The 20,784-nt window shown below is 35.3% G+C and overlaps 1 pseudogene; it reads left to right on the plus strand.

Moving 5' to 3' along the window:
- Positions 1-16,426: 16,426 nt before the first annotated feature.
- LOC132488598 (E3 ubiquitin-protein ligase ZFP91-like) lies at positions 16,427-20,307 on the plus strand (annotated as a pseudogene).
- The last annotated feature ends 477 nt before the right edge of the window (positions 20,308-20,784 follow it).

The raw sequence follows: 20,784 nt of genomic DNA on the forward strand, positions 1-20,784 counted from the left end.
CTATTACTCCAGCATGACCATAGTTTTCTCTATGGGTATGAAAGAAAAGACTGAAGCAGTAACCTTTTATTGCCTCTTTGAATGGCAAAATCCCAGAGAGGGTTCAATACTTCCTTTGACTCAAAAAAACTGATCTGTGAAATGTAGTCTTGATTTGCCAGTAAACTGCTTGCCTTCATTTATGAGGTGGTGTCTTTAAATAATACATGTGTTTAGATATAGTTAGATTCAAATATAATTATAGAGAACATGATGAAATGTGTTCAACTTAAGATTATACCAGCAATATATTACTTGTTCTTTGTACTAAATAATTCATGAGACCCTTTATTTAACAATCACCAAAACTTAGCAACATTTACCACACTGATCCACAGGGGGATGTATTTTTAAGAACTTTATTTCTTTGTTAATACACATCATATATTGATTTTTTATTTTGTTTTCATGCAGGTATATACAATAGTAATCAAAAATAAAGAGACATATAATTTGCTGTAACATAATTTAGGCAATAAATGTTTCTCAAAGCACCAAAGTTTTGTTGATGTAAGAAAAATTACTGAACCAAATGTTGGGAAATCAGAAATCATAGGCCAATTTATTTTACCAGAAAAACATTCCAGTTAACACTATATTAATTCTAACAGCAAAATTTCTCTGTATTAGCAATAACAACATAAAGAAAACCCCAGAGTAATTATAAACAAAACCAAAATCTTTTGTGTGATATTTTGCTCTAATCAAGGAAAACAAAATATCTGATGGGTAAGATTATTTTCAGCAATTTGAAACCGTCAGGTGTCTAGCATCCCATTTTATTCCATGTTTGACTATTGTATTTAAACTATTGCCATAAAAACAAAAGCTATTAACTGCATAATGCAGGTCAAATGATACTTTCAGTGAAAATTGTTTAGAGTACAGGAAATCATAACTTTAATATATTTTTTAAAAGAGCTTTTGTGTCAAAACAGCATTTGAATTCCAAGTGAAGCACATACACATTTTGTGATTTTAAGTAAGTTACCTTTTCAGAGCCTCAGTAGTCTTATATAAAATATGGAGATAAGTTCAATTATTTTGAACATTAAATATGATCTATATAATAAAAATAGCTAATAATCATCTAAAGCTTATTATATGAATGACACTATGTAAAACTATGTGTATCACATGTATTCACTTCCTAAATCCCCACAGTAACTCAGTGAGTAAGATACTAATATATACCCTATTGTACAGAGGAGGAAAATAAGACATAAAGAGGGTAGGGAACTTGCCTAAGCTAACCCTGTTACTAGATTGAAGAGCCAGGATTAAGACTTAAACAATTTTGCTCCAGAGGCTTCTTTTAATAATCAATAACATAATACCACAACAATAATCTCTCTCCCTAGAACATATCTAATATGATGGAATATACTATCTGCTCAATAAATGATAGCTAGTTTTTTAAAACTCTTGATCCTCATCCTGAATGTATACTTGCTTTTGGACAATCAATACTCCTTTCTAAGTCCTAATTTTCTCATTATATGATTGAAAGTATGAATTTCATTGCCTCCCCCTAAATCACAAATTCTATGATGATGCCATTATATTATGTTTATGTAATGATGTGCAAAAAAAAGTAATTTTAATTTTTTTCAATAAATTAAGCTATGAAAATTCTCCTTACTCTATATCAGAGTATGTAATATATAATATATATAATACGCATTTTCTATGGTGAATACTTGTAAATCAGCAGTGAAACTCAAAATAATTACAGTAGAGTTAAGAGTAAGTTTCACTTTACTTAGAGTATACTTTGGCACACTTAGTATTTGTTTGCACCTGAGAAACCCATGTTTTGTAAGATAATTAATTCAAGAAAATGATTCTAGATGATAGCGTGTTCATATATGAATAACTTGACCTTTAGTTAGTTTCCAAAAGAGAGAAGTTTGATACATAAATGAATTTCATCTCCTTGAGCATCACTTCAAAGTTCAGTCACAATAGTTTGGTGATTTTTTTTTAGTGAATTCTTCCCATTCTAATTAAATTTAATAAAAGTTTATTGGAATTTACTCTGTCAAGTACTGTAGAAACTATGCAGGAAATAAATGAATGAGACCAAAACACAGTACCCACTCTCCAGGTACTCACAGTTGCAATTGCATACCCACATACACATACTAGACAAAGCTGAGTGAGATAAAATAAGTGTGTGTATGTGTGTGTCTGTGTGTCTGTGTGTTTGGAGGTGTTGATTAAGAAAAGAAAGAAAACTTGAGGTTATAAATTGCTGACAGGTCCAAATAACTGAAGATGAAATAGATATCAATGAGGCACATTACATAAGATTTTCACTGACAACAACCACAGGGGAGTAGAATCATGTCCAGAAAACTGGAGTAATAGCATTAGAAAGTTTAAAAACACTTTTTTTATTATTAGTTATCTATTTTATACATAGTAGTGTTTATATGTCAATCCCAATCTCCCAGTTCAACCCACATTCCCCACCCCGCTTTCCCCCCTTGGTGTCCATGTGTTTGTTCTCTACATCCGTGTCTCTATTCTGCCTTGTAAACCAGTTCATCTGTACCATTTTTCTGGATTCCAAATATATGCTTTAATGTACAATACTTGTTTTTCTCTTTCTGACTTACTTCATTCTGTGTGACAATCTCTAGATACATCTACATCTTTAAAAATGACCCAATTTCGTTCCTGTTTATGGCTGAGTAATATTCCACTGTATATAGGTACCACATCTTCTTTATCCATTCATCTGTCATTGGGCATGTAGGTTGCTTCCATGACCTGGCTATTGTAAATAGTGCTGCAATGAACATTGGGCTGCATGTGTTTTTTTGAATTATGGTTTTCTCTGGGTATATGCCCAGCAGTGGGATTGCTGGTTCATATGGTAATTCTGTTTTTACTTTGTTAAGGAAACTCCATACTGTTCTTCATAGTGGCTGTATCAATTTACATTCCCACCAACAGCGTACAAGGGGTCCTTTTTCTCCACATCCTCTCCAGCATTTGTTGTTTGTAGATTTTCTGATGATGCACATTCTAACCAGTGTGAGGTGATACCTCATTGTAGTTTTGATTTTCATTTCTCTAATAATTAGTGATGTTAAGCAGCTTTTCATGTATCTCTTGGCCATCTGTATGTCTTCTTTGGAGAAATGTCTATTTAGGTCTTCTGCCCATTTTTTGATTGGGTTGTTTGTCTTTTTAATATTGAGCTGTATGAGCTGTTTATATATGTTGGAGATTAATCCTTTGTCCATTGATTGGTCTGCAAATATATTCTCCCATTCTGAGGGTTGTCTTTTCGTATTGTTTATAGTTTCCTTTGCTGTGCAAAAGCTTTGAACTTTCATTAGGTCCCATTTGTTTACTTTTGTTTTTATTTCCATTACTCTAGGAGGTGGGTCAAAAAAGATCTTGCTGTGATTTATGTCAGAGTGTTCTTCCTATGTTTTCCTCTAATGGTTTTATGGTGTCTGGTCTTATATTTAGGTCTTTAATCCATTTTGAGTTTATTTTTGTGTATGGTGTTAGGGAGTGTTCTAATTTTATTCTTTTACATGTAGCTGTCCAGTTTTTCCAGCACCACTTATTAAAGGGCTGTCTTTTCTCCACTGCATATTCTTGCCTCCTTTGTCATATATTAGTTCACCACAGGTGCATGGGTTTATCTCTGGGCTTTCTATCCTGTTCCATTGATCTATATTTCTTTTTTTGTGACAGTACTATACTGTTTTGATTACTGTAGCTTTGTAGTATAGTCTGAAGTCAGGGAGCCTTATTCCCCCAGTTATTTTTTTTCCCCTCAAGTTTGCTTTGGCTCTTCAGGGTCTTTGGTGCCTCCATAAATCTTTTAAGATTTTTTTTTGTTCTAGTTCTGTAAAAAATGCCACTGGTAATTTGATAGAGATGGCACTGACCTGTAGATTGATCTGGGTAGAATAGTCATTTTCACAACATTGGTTCTTCCAATCTAAGAACATGGTCTATCTCTCCATCTGTTTGTATCATCTTTGATTTCTTTCATCAGTGTCATAATTTTCTGAGTACAGGTCTTTTACCTCCTTGTAGGTTTATTCCTAGGTATTTTATTCTTTTTTTTTTTTTTTTTTGCAATGGTGAATGGGATTGTTTCCTTAATTTCCCTTTCTGATCTTTCATTGTTAGTGTATAGTAATGCAAGAGATTTCTGTGCATTAATTTTGTACCTTCAAATTTACAAAATTCATTGATTAGCTCTAATAATTTTCTGGTGGCATCTTTAGGATTATCTATGTATAGTATTCTGTCATCTGCACACAGTGACAGTTTAACTTTTTCTTTTGCAATTTGTATTCCTTTTATTTCTTTTTCTTCTTTGATTGCTATGGCTAAGACTTCCAAATCTATATTGAATAATAGTGGACAGAATGGACATCCTTGTCTTATTCCTGATCTAAGAGGAAGTGTTTTCAGTTTTTTACAATTGAGAATGATGTTTGTTGTGAGTTTGTCATATATGGCTTTTAGTATGTTGAGGTAGGTTCCCTCTATGCCCACTTTCTGGAGAGTTTTTATCATAATTGGGTGTTGAATTTTGTCAAAATCTTTTTCTGCCTCTACTGAGATGATCATATGTTTTTTATTCTTCAATCTGTTAATATGGTGTATCACAGTGATTGATTTGCATATATTGAAGAATCCTTTTATCCCTGGGATAAATCCCACTTGATCATAGTGTATGGTCCTTTTAACATGTTGTTGGATTCTGTTTGCTAGTATTTGTTGCAGATTTTTGTATCTATATTCATCAGCAATAGTGGTCTGTAATTTTCTTTTATTTTTATTTTTTTGTAGTATCTTTGTCTGGTTTTGGTATCAATGTGATGGTAGAATGAGTTTGGGAGTGTTCCTTCCTCTGCAATTTTTTGGAAGAGTTTGAGATGGATGGGTGTTAGCTCTTCTCTAAATGTTTGATAGGATTCACCTGTGAAGCCATCTGGTCCTGGACTTTTGTTTGTTGGAAGATTTTTTTTTTTTTTTTTTTTTTTTTTTTTTTTTTTTTGCAGTACGCGGGCCTCTCACTGTTGTGGCCTCTCCCGTTGTGGAGCACAGGCTCCGGACACACAGGCTCAGCTCCCATGGCTCACGGGACCAGCCACTCCATGGCATGTGGGATCTTCCCAGACCGGGGCACGAACCCATGTACCCTGTATCAGTAGGCGGACTCTCAACCACTGCGCCACCAGGGAAGCCCTGTTGGAAGATTTTTAATCACAGTTTCAATTTCATTACTTGTGATTAGTCTGTTCATATTTTATATTTCTTCCTGGCTTAGTCTTGGAAGGTTATACCTTTGTAAGAATTTGTCCATTTCTTCCAAGTTGTTCATTTTATTGGCATAGAGTTGCTTGTAATAATCTCTTATGACTCTTTCTATTTCTGAAGTGGCCATTTTAACTTCTCCTTTTTCATTTCTGATTTTACTGATTTGAGTCCTCTCCCTCTTTTTCTTGATGAGTCTGCCTAAAGGTTCTAGTTTTATTGATTTTTGCTATTGTTTTCTTTGTTTCTACTTGGTTTATTTCTGCTCTGATCTTTATGATTTCTTTCCTTCTACTAACTTTGGGTTTTGTTTGTTCTTACTCTCATTCATTTATGTGTAAGGTTAGATTGTTTATTTGAGATTTTCCTTGTTTCTTGAGGTAGGATCATATTGCTATAAACTTCCCTCTTAGAACTGCTTTTGCTGCATCCCATTGGTTTTGGGTCACTGTGTTTTTGTTGTCATTTGTCTCCAGGAATTTTTTGATTTCCTGTTTGATTTCTTCAGTGATCTCTTGGTTATTTAATAACATATTGTTTAGCCTCCATGTGTTTGTGTTTTTTTACATTTTTTCCCCTGTAATTTATTCCTAGTCTCATAGCATTGTGGTCAGAAAAGATGCTTGATATGATTTCAATTTTCTTAAATTTACCAAGGCTTGATTTGTGACTCAAGATGTGATCTATCCTGGAGAATATTCCATGTACACTTGAGAAGAAAGTGTAATCTGCTGTTTTTGGATGGAAACTCCTATAAATATCAATTAAAACTATCTTGCCTATTGTTTCATTTAAAGCTTGTGTTTCCTTATTAATTTTCTGTCTGCTTGATCTGTCCTTTGTTGTAAGTGAGGTGTTAAAGTCCCCCACTATTATTGTGCCTTACGTATTGAGGTGCTTCTGTTTTGGGTGCATATATATTTATAATTATTATATCTTCTTCTTGGTTTGATCCCTTGATCATTATGTAGTGTCCTTCTTTGTCTCTTGTAACATTCTTTATTTTAAAGTCTATTTTTTCTGATATGAGCATTGCTACTCTATCTTTCTTTTGATTTCCATTTTCATGGAATATCTTTTTCCATTCCCTCTCTTTCAGTGTATGTGTTCCTAGGTCTGAAGTGTGTCTCTTTTAGACAGCATATATTCAGGTCTTGTTTTTGTATTCATTCAGCGAACCTGTGTCTTTTGGTTGGTGCATTTAATCCATTCACATTTAAGGTAATTATCAATCTGTATGTTCCTATTACCATTTCCTTAATTGTTTTGGGTTTGTTTTTGTCTGTCCTTTTCTACTCTGTGTTTCCCACTTAGAGAAATTCCTTTAGCATTTGTTGTAGAGCTGGTTTGGTGGTGCTGAATTCTCTTAGTTTTCGCTTGTCTGTAAAGGTTTTAATTTCTCTGTCAAATCTGAATGAGATCCTTGCCGTGTAGAGTGATCTTGGTTGTAGATTCTTCCCTTTCATCACTTTACATAAAGCATGCCATTCCCTTCTAGCTTCTAGAGTTTCTGCTGAGAAATCAGCTGTTAACCTTATGGGAGTTTTATTGTATGTTGTCATTTTTCCCTTGTTGCTTTTAATAATTTTTCTGTCTTTAAATTTTGTCAATTTGATTACTCTATGTCTTGGCATGTTTCTCCTTGGGTTTATCCTGCCTGGGAGTCTCTGCACTTCCTGGACTTGGGTGGCTATTTCCTTTCCCATATTAGGGAAGTTTCTAACTATAATCTCTTCAAATATTTTCTCAGGTCCTTTCTGTCTCTCTTCTCCTTCTAAGACCCCTATAATGTGAATGTTGGTGCATTTCATGTTGTCCCAGAGGTCTCTTAGGCTGTCTTCATTTCTTTTCATTATTTTTTCTTTCTTCTGTTTCATGGCAGTGATTTGCACCATTCTGTCTTCCAGGTCACTTGTCTGTTCTTCTGCCTCAGTTATTCTGCTATTGATTCCTTCTAGTGCATTTTTCATTACAGTTATTGTATTGTTCATCACTGTTTTTTTGTTCTTTAATTCTTCTAGGTCTTTGTTAAACATTTTTTGTATCTTCTCAATATTTGCCTCCATTCTTTTCCGAGGTCTTGGATCATCTTCACTATCATTATTCTGAATTCTTTTTTGGAAAGTTGCCTTTCTCCACTTCATTTAGTTGTTTTTATGGGGTTTTATCTTGTTCCTTCATCTGGTACATAGTCCTCTGCCTTTTCATTTTGTCTATCTTTCTGTGACTGTAGTTTTCATTCCACAGGCTGCAGGATTGTAGTTCTTCTTACTTCTGCTGTCTGCTGTCTGGTAGATGAGGCTATCTTAGAGGCTTGTGCAAGCTTTCTGATGGGAGGGACTGGCAGTGTGTAGAGCTGGGCCTTGCTCTGTTGGGCAGAGCTTAGTAAAACTTTAATCTACTTGTTTGCTGATGGGTAGGGTTGAGTTCCCTCCCTGTTGGTTGTTTAGCCATTTGTGACCCAGCACTGGAGCCTACAGGCTCTTTGGTCGGGCTAATGGTGGACTCCAGATGACTCATGCCAAGGAGTACTTCCCAGAATTTCTGCTGCCAGTGCCCTTGTCCCCACAATGAGCCACAGCTGCTCCCCCATGCTGCCTCTACAGGAGACCCTCCAACACTAGCAGGTAGGTCTGGTTCAGTCTCTATGGCATCACTGCTCCTTCTCCTGGGTCCTGGTGTGCACACTATTTTGAGTGTGCCCTCCAAGAGTGCAGTCTCTGTTTTCCCCAGTCCTGTCAAAATCCTGCAATCAAATCCTGCCAGGCTTCAAAGTCTGATTCTCTGGGAATTCTTCCTCCCATTGCCAGACCCCCAGGTTGGGAAGCCTGATGTGGGGCTCAGAACCTTCAGTCCACTGGGTGGACTTCCGTGGTATAAGTGTTCTCCAGTTTGTGAGTCGCCCACCCAGCGGTTATGGGATTTGATTTTATTGTGGTTGTGCCCCTCCTACCATCTCATTGCAGCTTCTCCTTTGTCTTTGAATGTGAAGTATCTTATTTTGTGAGTTGCAGTGTCTTCCTGTCATTGATTGTTCAGCAGTTAGTTATGATTCTGGTGTTCTGGCAAGAGGGAATGAGTGCACTGCTCTTGCAAGAGGGAGTGGGTCTTTCTACTCTGCCATCTTGAACCAATCTCTAAAAATATTTTTTAAGTTAATATTTTTTTATGTTCTTTCAACCCTGCTAAAAGTTAGAACCATACTTAAAAGATTAAATGGGGAGAAAAAAAGCAAAAATAAACTCTTCCTTGATCAAAGACTTTTGATCAGACAAAATTTTTAGAAACACTTTTGTATCAAACCAAAGTCAGGTCTCTGACACAATTACAAGTTCTAAATACAGATCAGTGAGGAAAAATATATTTGTTGGAATCAGTTTATACATAATGGCAGTACATTCATCTAATTTTTTTTAAAGTACAGAATGTAGCTACACCTTAGGAAACAGAAAAGGCCTTTCACCTTGTGAAGGTGATCTTATATAACTAAGAAGGTAGTAAAGTTTTCTTAATCTGGATTTTAAAGTTAGAATAGTGTTCTCAGCTTCAGAGACATAGAGTTGGCTTGCCTATGGTGGTAGTGTTTTTATTGAAAGGATGGATGTATTTATTAGAAACCCCACTAATTTTTATTTTTAAGAGATTACACATATGGTGCTATAACAAAGACCCAAAGTAAAGGTGACTCAAATAAGAAGCAAATTGATTTTTCTCAAAAGTAATTATGGGAGAGCAATTGATCCAAGATAATGGGTTAGGATCATGGTGTCATAGACACAGGCCCATGTATTTTGTGGTTTTGCCATCTCTATGGCATAACCCTCACGTACAAGGTCCAAGGTTACTTGTTGCCATACTTGTACTCTTATTAGAAAGATGCAGGAGGAAGGGAAATGATGGTGGAACTCTTCTCTTAGGAATAAGACCTGAAATTTCTACTCATCCATACTTCTCATATTCCATGGGTCAACACTTAATGTGACCACACTTAGTTGCAAGGAAGGCTGAACAATGTAGTCTTCTAGTCAGCTGCCTTGTGCCAAGCTACAATTTCTATTCTCTAGAGAAAAATGGGGAGACATATGTTGTGTAAAACCTAGCAGTTTCTCCCATGACAATTTTCACATTGTTTTGAAGGTGGCTTTCCTTGATAGTTCAAAGTCTCTGACACTCAGGAGCTGGAATGTTTTACTGGATAATTAGATGACACCTTGAGGTTTTGTCAACAGCTCAGAACCAAGCCATTGTGGGAATATTTACTGTTCATTTCAGCTGAGGGGAAATGGTGCTGTTTGAGTTGGAGAGAAAGGGGTGTGACTTTGATCCTTTTCTATGATCTATCTCAGGACAGAGATTCTGAGCCATAGTAACATGTGCATAAACTTTTAAACTCATTTTGGACTCTGTTTTCTTCTGTTATTTTTAAGGAATATAACACATAAAGATGACTTAGAATTATAGAAAAATTTTAAGGGACTTTTCAAATATTTTCTGTTCTCCCCCTCTGGTGTTCATTGATTTTATTGTACTTATTGTTTACATATAAGAATCAAAAATAACAGTTTTAATATAATCCACGAACTAAAGGGAAGTGTAATACATGTGTTTGTCAAGAGGCTATAGAACCATGTTGTAGATTTACCAAGGGTCTCCGATACCCCAGACCCAGAAAGGTAGGCATCCCGACCTGAGAAATGATATGCTATGTAAATACACAGATATTTTAGTCCATGAAGATCTAATTAATGTCTCTCATGTAATCCCTCCTGTTTAAGATCTTAAACTAAAAACTTAACTCTGAAAATTAAAATTCTAATGGACAAAATAAATGAAAAAAAAAAAAACTCCATCAGCCTCAGCATGCTGGACCTGGTGATATGTTGGTATTTTGTTGTGTCTGGCAATACCCCAGTAAAAATCAAAACGTGTGGTCTCACTACTTGTTACAGTAGACAGAGTGATCTTTTAAAAACTAAAGTCTTATCATGTCACTTTGCTGAAAGCCAATAGATTCCAACTTCCTTCAGTGAAAGCCAGAGTCTTCCTCTTGGCCTTCAAGCATTGCATGCTTTTTTCTCCTTTTCTGACTTAGTCTCTCCTCCTAGCTTGATTAACTACAGCCACTTGTGCTTCTTGCTATTTCTGTCACCCACCAACTATTCCTGGAATTCTGCCTCCAAGCCTTTGCCATTGTTTTTGCCTCTGCCTGGAATATTCTTCTCCCAGATATCATATAGGGCTTGTTTCCTTACTTTATTACGTTTCTGCCCAAAATATCACCCAGTCAGAGAGACATTCCCTGACTAGTATGTTTAAAATAAAACCTTTCAGTCACTTTCTGCCTGCTTAGGCTGATTTATTTATTTCCTTCTTAGCACTCATGCATTTAATTCATTGTTCATCATTGTCTTTTGTTCCATTAAAGGGTAATCCCCATGAGGGCAGTGACTTTCTGTGTTCACATTCACTGCTGATCTTCATAGCTTAGAACAGTATCTAAAGATTTGTGGGGCTTCAACACAAATCTGTTGAATAAATGAATTAAATAATGTTGTAGAATTTCTAATGGAAAGGAGCAGGAAGTTGTTGGACAAAGCCTCCCTTGATATTGAAGGCAACCAGTGGGTTGGGTAGGTTTGTGAGAAAAATTCATGACTTTACCCAGTCAAATGGAAATTTCACCTTTAACTTGGTTCTGTGTTATCCCATAGAAGGTTCCACCTATTATTTTTTCACCTGACTTAACAGTGACATGTGGAATCCATTGAATTTGTATTTTTTTCAAATACAATTTGAAGCTGAACTAAATCTTTTATTTTTATACTGATAAAAGAGAGAGCTTTATATCTAAGACCAACATCTTTACAGAAAAAGAGGACCAGTTAACTGTCAGAGTCATATACAACTAAGGAAGTGCTATGATAAATGGAGTGTCTGACAAGAAGTTGCTAGAACCATAATGCATACCAAGAATTATCCTGTGACAACATCCCACTGATTAAAGACCCATTCTCCTGACTATTTACAACTCAACCTCATTCATTTCTATCTGTAATGCATAACTAAAAGGCTTGACATACAAAAACCCAGTGCTTCAGAGGGTTACATTTTTGTTATAACAATGTATCTCCACTAACAGAGAGCAAAGGAAAATAGAGCTATTGCTACCGCAATAGAATTCATAGAAATATCAGCTGCGGTTTCCCTAGGGACACACTAGCAGAAAATTGAAAGATATCATTTCAGTAAGGGATAAAAGTAATTCCAGAAGGTATGGAGAAGCCAGACAACCTCTCAATTCATTTATCAAAGTGCCTACAGCTCCTTTTTCAAGTCAGGTGAAACAACAATAAATATTTGCAAAGTAAATTAATCTGTACCCAAAGCATTTTAATAAATAAAAGGTCAAAAGAACACAGTACAGAGCTTTTAGCTCTTGCCAATTCTGTAAGTGAAATTTGATTGCAAAGGAGAAAAAATAACATAAAGGCAATAAAATTACAAAGAGCTATTGTAGAAAAGCTGGCCCTACTCATTTTATATTCATTATTTGAATTCAATTTGAATCATAAAATGATCACATAATGTAAAGTGCAGCAGGTAATTAGTAAACAAAGTGTAAGACCTAAAGTTTCCATTTTGATTAGTAGTGGAAAAAATTTAAAAAGATTAAAAAATGATTAGTACCAGAAGAGGTGGATGTATATTTTACTAAATTGCAATGGGGAGTTAGAGGAGTTTTCAGTTGGAGAAAGAATTCTTCTAGGAGCAAACTCAGATAATTTCTTTGTTTCTGTGTTTCATCTGTCCCCAAAGTGAGTAAACACACATTTCCTAAAAGTTCACTGAAACATCTAACAAAAATGTTTATTCTGAAGCAGCATTTGCATATTTTCAATTTATTTTCATTAAAAATCAAGAGTTTTCATAATATAGAGTTTGACAACAATCACATTGACAATAACAAAAAAAATTACAATAGAACTTGTACTGCCTGAGAAATTTCCCTGTGGCAGGCCATATTCTACATTTATAAATTTAAGAAACTATGAAACAAATATCTAGAGCCCTATGGATGGTTAAAAACAAATATAGCTCCAGGGTAGTATATATTACTTTATACTGGGCATCCTCATTCTTGCTGGGCAGGCAGGCATCTCAAGCCTGCCCATCCATCATGTGTTAAACTGAATTTGCTTATTTTTTACCCTTTGTATTTTTTTTAACATGATTTACTTCAGTGTTACCAAAATCTTAAAGAAATTTTCAATTCTCTTCTTTACCCTCATCAAATCATTCAAACACTTCTGTTTATGTTTCTAAAATGTGCTTGCCCCTTTTTATTTGTATCTAATTTTATTGTATCAATTTAAGTCCTCATTGCTTCTCATCTCAACCATTACAGCAACCCCCTAGGTACCCCTGCTTCTGCTGCACTCAAATCAATTGTGTCCCCCTGGAGTGGTACATAAAAACACATCTGCCAATGTCAGAGCTTGAGATCTTGCAATGGTTCCCTATTATGAAGTTGAAGTCTTTTAATATAACATTTAAGTCATTCTATGATTTGGCCCTATGCTCTCTCTCCTTAACCCCTCTTAACACTTCATGCCTTATTCACCAAATTTCTTGTGGCTTCAAAAACATACCATGCTGTTTTTTGCCTCCTTGACTTCACTTAAGTGTTTACAGGTGTGTGTACACTGTGTGTTTAGTGCATGTCATGTCTGGAGTAATAAGAGTGATAATGATAATAATAATAATAATAGTAATCATTTCCATAGTTTTTCTCTAAAATAAGCCCTGTTGTAAGCAATATGCATATATAAATGCACTTAAATCTAACAAAAGATCTATGAGAGATGTACTATTATATCTCATTTTATATGTAAGGGAACTGAGGCACATTTATCCTAAGTAACATACTTAGATAGTGAACTGGGAGCTGGCATATAAATCTAGAGAGTCTGGTTTCAGATTTTATGCTGTTAAACATTTTCAACTGGTTATTTCTACTCATTATTCTAAAACCAAATGTAGTATCCCCATCCTCCAAAGTACATTCCATTTCCATGAGATAAAATTAAGTACATGTTCTCTCTACTGTAGTCCTTATATATTGAATTCTGTTTTCAATGAAATTGAAGCAAGCCATGAGATCATAGGCTCTATCAAAAAAAAATCAAATCTGTTTCATCTAAAATCTTCCAAGCACATAATATTTTTGATAAATGTTTGTCAGACAGAACATCCTTACTGTTTATATAGAACATATTTGCATCAAAATCTGGAATATATATATCTTACTTTACGGAGTTTCTTGCTTAATAGTTCTATTTTTTTTAATCGGGATATATTTGCTTTACAATGATTTGTTAGTTTCTGCTGTACAACGAAGTGAATCAGCTATGTGTATACACATATATTCCTTCCCTCTTGGACCTCCTTCCCCGCCATCCCACCCATCTAAGGGCGAAATTTTTTTTCCTGTGTAAAATGAGAATAAAAACGATGCCTACCTCACAACACTTTGTTGAAAATAATTAGATAATATGTATGTTTACCACAAGATAAGCACTACACTAATAGATGGGCTCTGCTTATTTTACCCTGTTCTAAGCAATTTTGGGTCATAGATATCAATTGTGAATTTAAATCATTTAACTATGAGAATATCCCAATATTGATTTTACTATATTCAACATATTTTTTTCACTCTATTTGTTGTTAAAAGAAGAATTTGTAAATTCTTCTTCACTTTGAAAAAATCACTCTAACAAAACAATACTTTTAAATCAGGAATATTGGTAATGTAGGCTTGTCAATTTTTGATGATCCCCAGGAAAACTACTAGAGTGTTTTGTTTATTTAATCATGGTTAACACCCTAAAGTCCTTAGTAAGAAAAAGGAAAGACTTTCCTGAGAATGAGGACATACCTTTTTTTTTAAAAAAAAAAGGCAGAAATATTTGACAGTGTTATTTTTTCAGATAAGTTAGGTCAGCTCACTCAGCTCCACTCCTATAGACAGCTGCTCAGGGATTTTCTCTTTTAAGTGTTTATGCCTTTCCTATCTATATCACAGAAACTTTTATTGATGGGAGAGTGTTGAAAATGACTTGTATTAACATATGTAAATAATCTCATCTTTACAAATATGTGCACACATGCACACCCACACCCACACACAAGCCCTAACACTATGAGAATAGTTTTATCTATCAGATGAAGACCTGACTTGGACAAGTATTCTTGCTTTTGCCTTTCCTCACATCCAGCTCTACCATGTCTGTTAAGGGATCTAATCATTTTGCCTCGAGCCTGTCACCAGGTTCGTGGTAGAAGGATGCAATATCAGACTCCTTTTTTTTTTTTTATTGAAAGCAGTTTCCTAGTAAGATCACATATTCACATGTATTTCAGCCTTGCTACTATCCCAAATCCCCATTTCTACATTCTTTTGTTTCCTGATATCAGTGAACCCATAATTATTTTGACCATCACGGTTTGATATATATTTTGCTTGTCTGAAAGAATTGCTCCCTGCTGTCCCAGTGTTTGTCCTGTTCTGTTATTCTTTTTACCTCAGACTTTTCTAGACTCTACTAAGCAGACCTTGAAACTTAGGTTATGACACTCATATGATATCATATTATAGCCTCTTTCTCTCTCTCTCTCCCTCTCTCTCTTCCCACCATGCACAAACATATACACATACATAATGATAATGTAATATAACAAACATTTAATTTTTGTTTCATACTATGTTTTCAGATGTTGATACTCGCAAAACGAGAAGAACACATAGAATTACATGGAATTATGTTTGGACTTTTACTTATATTTTAACAGAAAATATATTATCCTCATTTCTCTTGATATTCACTCATTTACCCAAGGGCTATACCTCTTGTACCATGTGCTTGCCTAAAAATTTCTGACATGGCAATCCCTTTACATTTTATGTTCTGATACATAAATACTTCTAGGGAAAAAAATGACTATTCACCCCAAAGTTAACTCTGTAACATGATCAAACTCAACCATAGTATAGATCATCATAGGAAACAACTCAGAAGCATGCTTTTTATTATGGAAAAAATAGATATTTTAAAAAATACATTTACTAGCTTAAATATATTATATATATATATATATATGTATATATAATTTTTCTGGACTGGCAAAACCATGATTAAGAGCACGATTGGGTTTGGAGTGGAAAATTAAGCTATACGTTAGAAACAAACTCAAGGCAAAACCCTTCCCAACACAAAAGTTTTCCCCAGTGACCTCTATCTATTAATTCTGCACAGAGGAAATAAGATCAATTGGTTGATTTTAAATCAGACTACCAACTACCCAGATGGATTACATAAAGAACAGCAAAATAAGACATATATACCTCAAGAAAGTACATTCTGAAAGTACAGACTGCAGATAATTAAAATTAGTAATGCTGCATTGTTAAAAACCTTTCCAAAAGAGTGTATGTTACATTAGGAAGTACACTTTTTTTGAAGACACAAAACATTAGTTACCTAAAGTTTACTATTTAGTAAAGAAAAAGAGCCCCAGGAAAAATTTTGAATACTGATTTAATATCTGCTTACAGAAGGAAAATGGATTACTAAGGAACCTTTTATTTTTTAAATATACATTTTTTTTAATATAAGGAATTGGCTCAAGTGGTTATGGAGGCTGAGAAGATGAGATGTCCAAAGATATGGAGTTGGCAATGTAAAGACCCAGAAGAATTGATGGCTTTTATAGTCTAAGTCTAAAGCACATGCCAATAGCGTAAGTTCCTATATGAGTCTGAGTCTGAAGGCAGGAGAAGACCAATGTCCCACATTGGTCTAAGTTTTCAAACTCCAGTTTAGCCATAATCTTGTTCTTCAAGTAGTATATATTAGAAGACCTGACACACAACAAGTCAAACTGGGGAGAAGCTGAGGTGTGCAGCAGACTATTTATTCCCAATGCAACCAAACAAGAAGGGAGAACAAACTTCTGAACCTCCACCTGGAGGGTGAGGACCTTGGGAGGTTTGCAGGATAAAGAATAAAGAAGTAGGGCACTCTGAGGTATGGGGAGCTTGCGGAAGGTGGGGAAATGTGATTGGAAAAAGGTGCAGTAATCTTTGCAGGCATAATTAACCTGCAGGAGATCAATAAAACTAAAAGCTGGTTCTTGCAGAAGATAAACAAAATTGATAAACCATTAGCCAGACTCATCAAGAAAAAAAGGGAGAAGACTCAAATCAATAGAATTAGAAATGAAAAAGGAAAAGTAACAATGGACACTGCAGAAATACAAAGGATCATGAGAGATTACTACAAGCAACTCTATGCCAATAAAATGGACAACCTGGAAGAAATGGACAAATTCTTAGAAATGCACAACCTTCCGAGACAGAACCAGGAAGAAAGAGAAAATATGCACAGACCAATCAAAAGCACTGAAATTGAAACTGTGATTTAAAATCTTCCAACAACAAAAAGCCAAGGACCAGATGGTTTCACAGGTGAATTCTATCAAACATTTAGAAAAGAGCTCACACCTATCCTTCTCAAACTCTTGCAAAATATAGCAGAAAAAGGAACACTCCCAAACTCATTCTATGAGGCCACCATCATCCTGATACAAAAACCAAACAAAGATGCCACAAAGAAAGAAAACTACAGGCCACTATCACTGATGAACATAGATGCAAAAATCCTCAACAAAATACTAGCAAACAGAATCCAACAGCACATTAAAAGGATCATATACTATGATCAAGTGGGGTTAATCCCAGGAATGCAAGGATTCTTCAATATATGCAAATCAAACAGTGTGATACACCATATTAACAACTTGAAGGAGAAAAACCATATGATCATCTCAATTAATGCAGAGAAAGATTCCACCAAAATTCAACACCCATTTATGATAAAAACCCTGCAGAAAGTAGGCATAGAGGGAAATTTCTTCAACACAATAAAGGCCATATATGACAAACCCACAGCCAATATCATCCTCAATGGTGAAAAACTGAAACAATTTCCACAAAGATCAGGAACAAGACAAGGTTATGCACTCTCACCATTGTGATTCAACATAGTTTTGGAAGTTTTAACCACAACAATCACAGAATAAAAAGAAATAAAAGGAATCCAAATCGGAAAAGAAGAAGTAAAGCTGTCACTCTTTGCAGATGACATGATACTATACACAGAGAATCCTAAAGATGCTACCAGAAAACTACTAGAGCTAATCAATGAATTTGGTAAAGTTTCAAGATACAAAATTAATGCACAGAAGTCTCTAGAATTCCTATACACTAATGATGAAAAATCTGAAAGTGAAATTAAGAAAGCACTCCCATTTACCATTGCAACAAAAAGAATAAAATATCTAGGAATAAACCTACCTAAGGAGACAAAAGACGTGGATGCAGAAAATTATAAGACACTGATGAAAGAAATTAAAGATGATACAAATAGATGGAGGTATATACCATGTTCTTGGATTGGAAGAATCAACATTGTGAAAATGACTCTACTACTGAAAGCAATCTACAGATTCAACACAATCCCTATCAAACTACCACTGGCATTTTTCACAGAACTAGAACAAAAAATTTCACAATTTGTATAGAAACGCAAAAGACCCAGAATTGCCAAAGCAATCTTCAGAAAGAAAAATGGAGCTAGAGGAATCAGTCTCCCTGACTTCAGACTATACTACAAAGCTATAGTAATCAAGACAATATGGTACTGACACAAAAACAGAAAGAGAGACCAATGGAACATGATAGAAAGCCCAGAGATAAATCCACGCACATATGGTCACCTTATCTTTGATAAAGGAGGCAAGGATATGCAGTGGAGAAAAGACAACCTCTTCAATAAGTGATTCTGGAATAACTGGGCAGCTACATGTAAAAGAATGAAGTTAGAACACTCCTTAACACCGTACACAAAAATAAACTCAAAATGGATTAAAGACCTAAATGTAAGGCCAGACACCATCAAACTCTTAGAGGAAAACATAGGCAGTACACTCTATGACATAAATCACAGCAAGATCCTTTCTGAGCCACCTCCTAGAGAAATGGAAATTAAAACAAAAATAAACAAATGGGACCTAATGAAACTGAAAAGCTTTTGCACAGCAAAGGAAACCATAAACAAGATGAAAAGACCACCCTCAGAATAGGAGAATATATTTTCAAATGAAGCAACTGACAAAGGATTAATCTCCAAAACATACAAGCAGCTCATGCAGCTTAATATCAAAAAACAAAAACAAACAACCAAATACAAAAATGGGCAGAAGACCTAAATAGACATTTCTCCAAAGAAGATATACAGATTGCCAACAAACACATGAAAGAATGCTCAACATCATTAATGGTTAGAGAAATCCAAATCAAAACTACAATGAGATATCATCTCACACTGGTCAGAATGGCCATCATCAAAAAATCTAGAAACAATAAATGCTGGAGAGGGTGTGGAGAAAAGGGAACCCTCTTGCACTGTTGGTGGGAATGTAAATTGATACAGCCACTATGGAATACAGTATGGAGCTTCCTTAAAAAACTAAAAATAGAACTACCATATGACCCAGCAATCCCACTACTGGGCATATACTCTGATAAAACCATAATTCTAAAAGAGTCAGGTACCACAATGCTCATTGCATCTCTTTTTACCATAGCCAGGACATGGAAGCAACCTAAGTGTCCATCAACAGATGAATGGATAAAGAAGATGTGTCACATATATACAATGGAATATTACTCAGCCATAAAAAGAAACGAAATTGAGTTATTTGTAGTTATTTGTACAAATTGAGTTATTTGTAGTGAAGCTGTGCCAAAGTGAGAGAGTGGCATGGACATATATACAGTACCAAACATAAAATCGATATTCAGTTGGAAACAGCCACATAGCTCAGGGAGATCAGCTCAGTGTTTTGTGACCACCTAGAGGGGTGGGATAGGGACGGTGGGAGGGAGGGAGATGCAAGAGGGAAGAGATATGGGGACATATGTATATGTATAACTGATTCACTTTGTTATAAAGCAGAAACTGACACACCATTTTAAAGCAACTATACTCTAATAAAGATGTAAACAAGATAATAATAATTAACCTGCAGGCTTCTGCACATTTAGAAATGGAGGTGATTAGCATGATCTTAGGGTGGAATTTGGGGCCTTCTTGCTCATCCTAGCTATTTGTAGCACCACATTAAATATCAGCGTTTGCTGAAGAAGGAATACTTATGTCCCCATCCCTCCTGTGGGCGACTCTTCAGGCTCCAGAAGCAACTTCTATGACATGCCAAACATCATACAGATCAAAGAGATTATATCTGTGAGTACTGTGCTCGTGCCTTCAAGAGTTCCCACAATCTGGCAGTGCACCGGATGATTTATGCTGGCGAGAAGCAATTACAATGCGAGATCTGTGTATTTACCTGTCGGCAAAAGGCATCCCTTAATTGTCACATGAAGAATCATGATGCAGACTACTTCTACCAGTTTTCTTGCAATATCTGTGGCAAAAAAAAAAAAAAAAATTAGAAGAAGGACAGCGTAGTGGCTCACAAAGCAAAAGCCCACCCTGAAGTGCTGATTGCCGAAGCTCTGGCTGCCAATGCAGGCGCCCTCATCACCAGCACAGATATCTTGGGCACTAATCCAAAGTCCCTGACACAACCTGCAGACGGTCAGGGTCTTCCTCTTCTTCCTGAGCCCTTGGGAAGCTCCACCTCTGGAGAGCACCTCCTGCTAGAAGCTGAAGGGCTGTCAAAGTCATACCGTAGTGGGAAGGAACCGGTGAGCCTGATGGCTGATGGGAAATCTTTGTGTGAAATGGCAGCCGTGGAGATGCTGAAGGACTTGTCATGAACGTGGTTATACTCGCTGCTACCACAGAGGTTCTGATTGAAGATTCAGACTCTACTGGACCTTAGTGGAAGGGAAGACTTTGGGCACTGGGACAGCTAAGACTTTGTATTTAAAAGACAAAAAGAACAACAAAAAAAATAAAGCATTTAAAATCTAGTAAAATAAAAAAAATTAGAGAATTTTCAAAAATTCTCTAATATACCATTTTAAAGAGAAATAATTATTTTACTTTCTGCATAATTGTGATGACTATTTCAGGAACTTTGAAATATAAAATAAGAAAAACAATTTTAGCATGAAACAATAATTAGGTGGAAAGTATTTATACTTTTTATGGAAAATTTATCTATTATTTATAAATTTCACTTTAGAAATATTATGCATTTATTAAATTCATGTTTTGTGCCAAACACTGCATGAGTTGTTTTATTTCAGTTGTTTTACTTAATATTCCTTGCAAAGAAAACTAAATTGTATGATTTGTTTTTCACAGATATCTATAAGGTATTAAATTTTCACCAGGAATTGTAAATTGTAAAGAC

The sequence above is a fragment of the Mesoplodon densirostris genome, chromosome 1 (genome assembly GCF_025265405.1).
Source record: "Mesoplodon densirostris isolate mMesDen1 chromosome 1, mMesDen1 primary haplotype, whole genome shotgun sequence".
NCBI classification, from domain to species: Eukaryota; Metazoa; Chordata; class Mammalia; order Artiodactyla; family Ziphiidae; genus Mesoplodon; species Mesoplodon densirostris.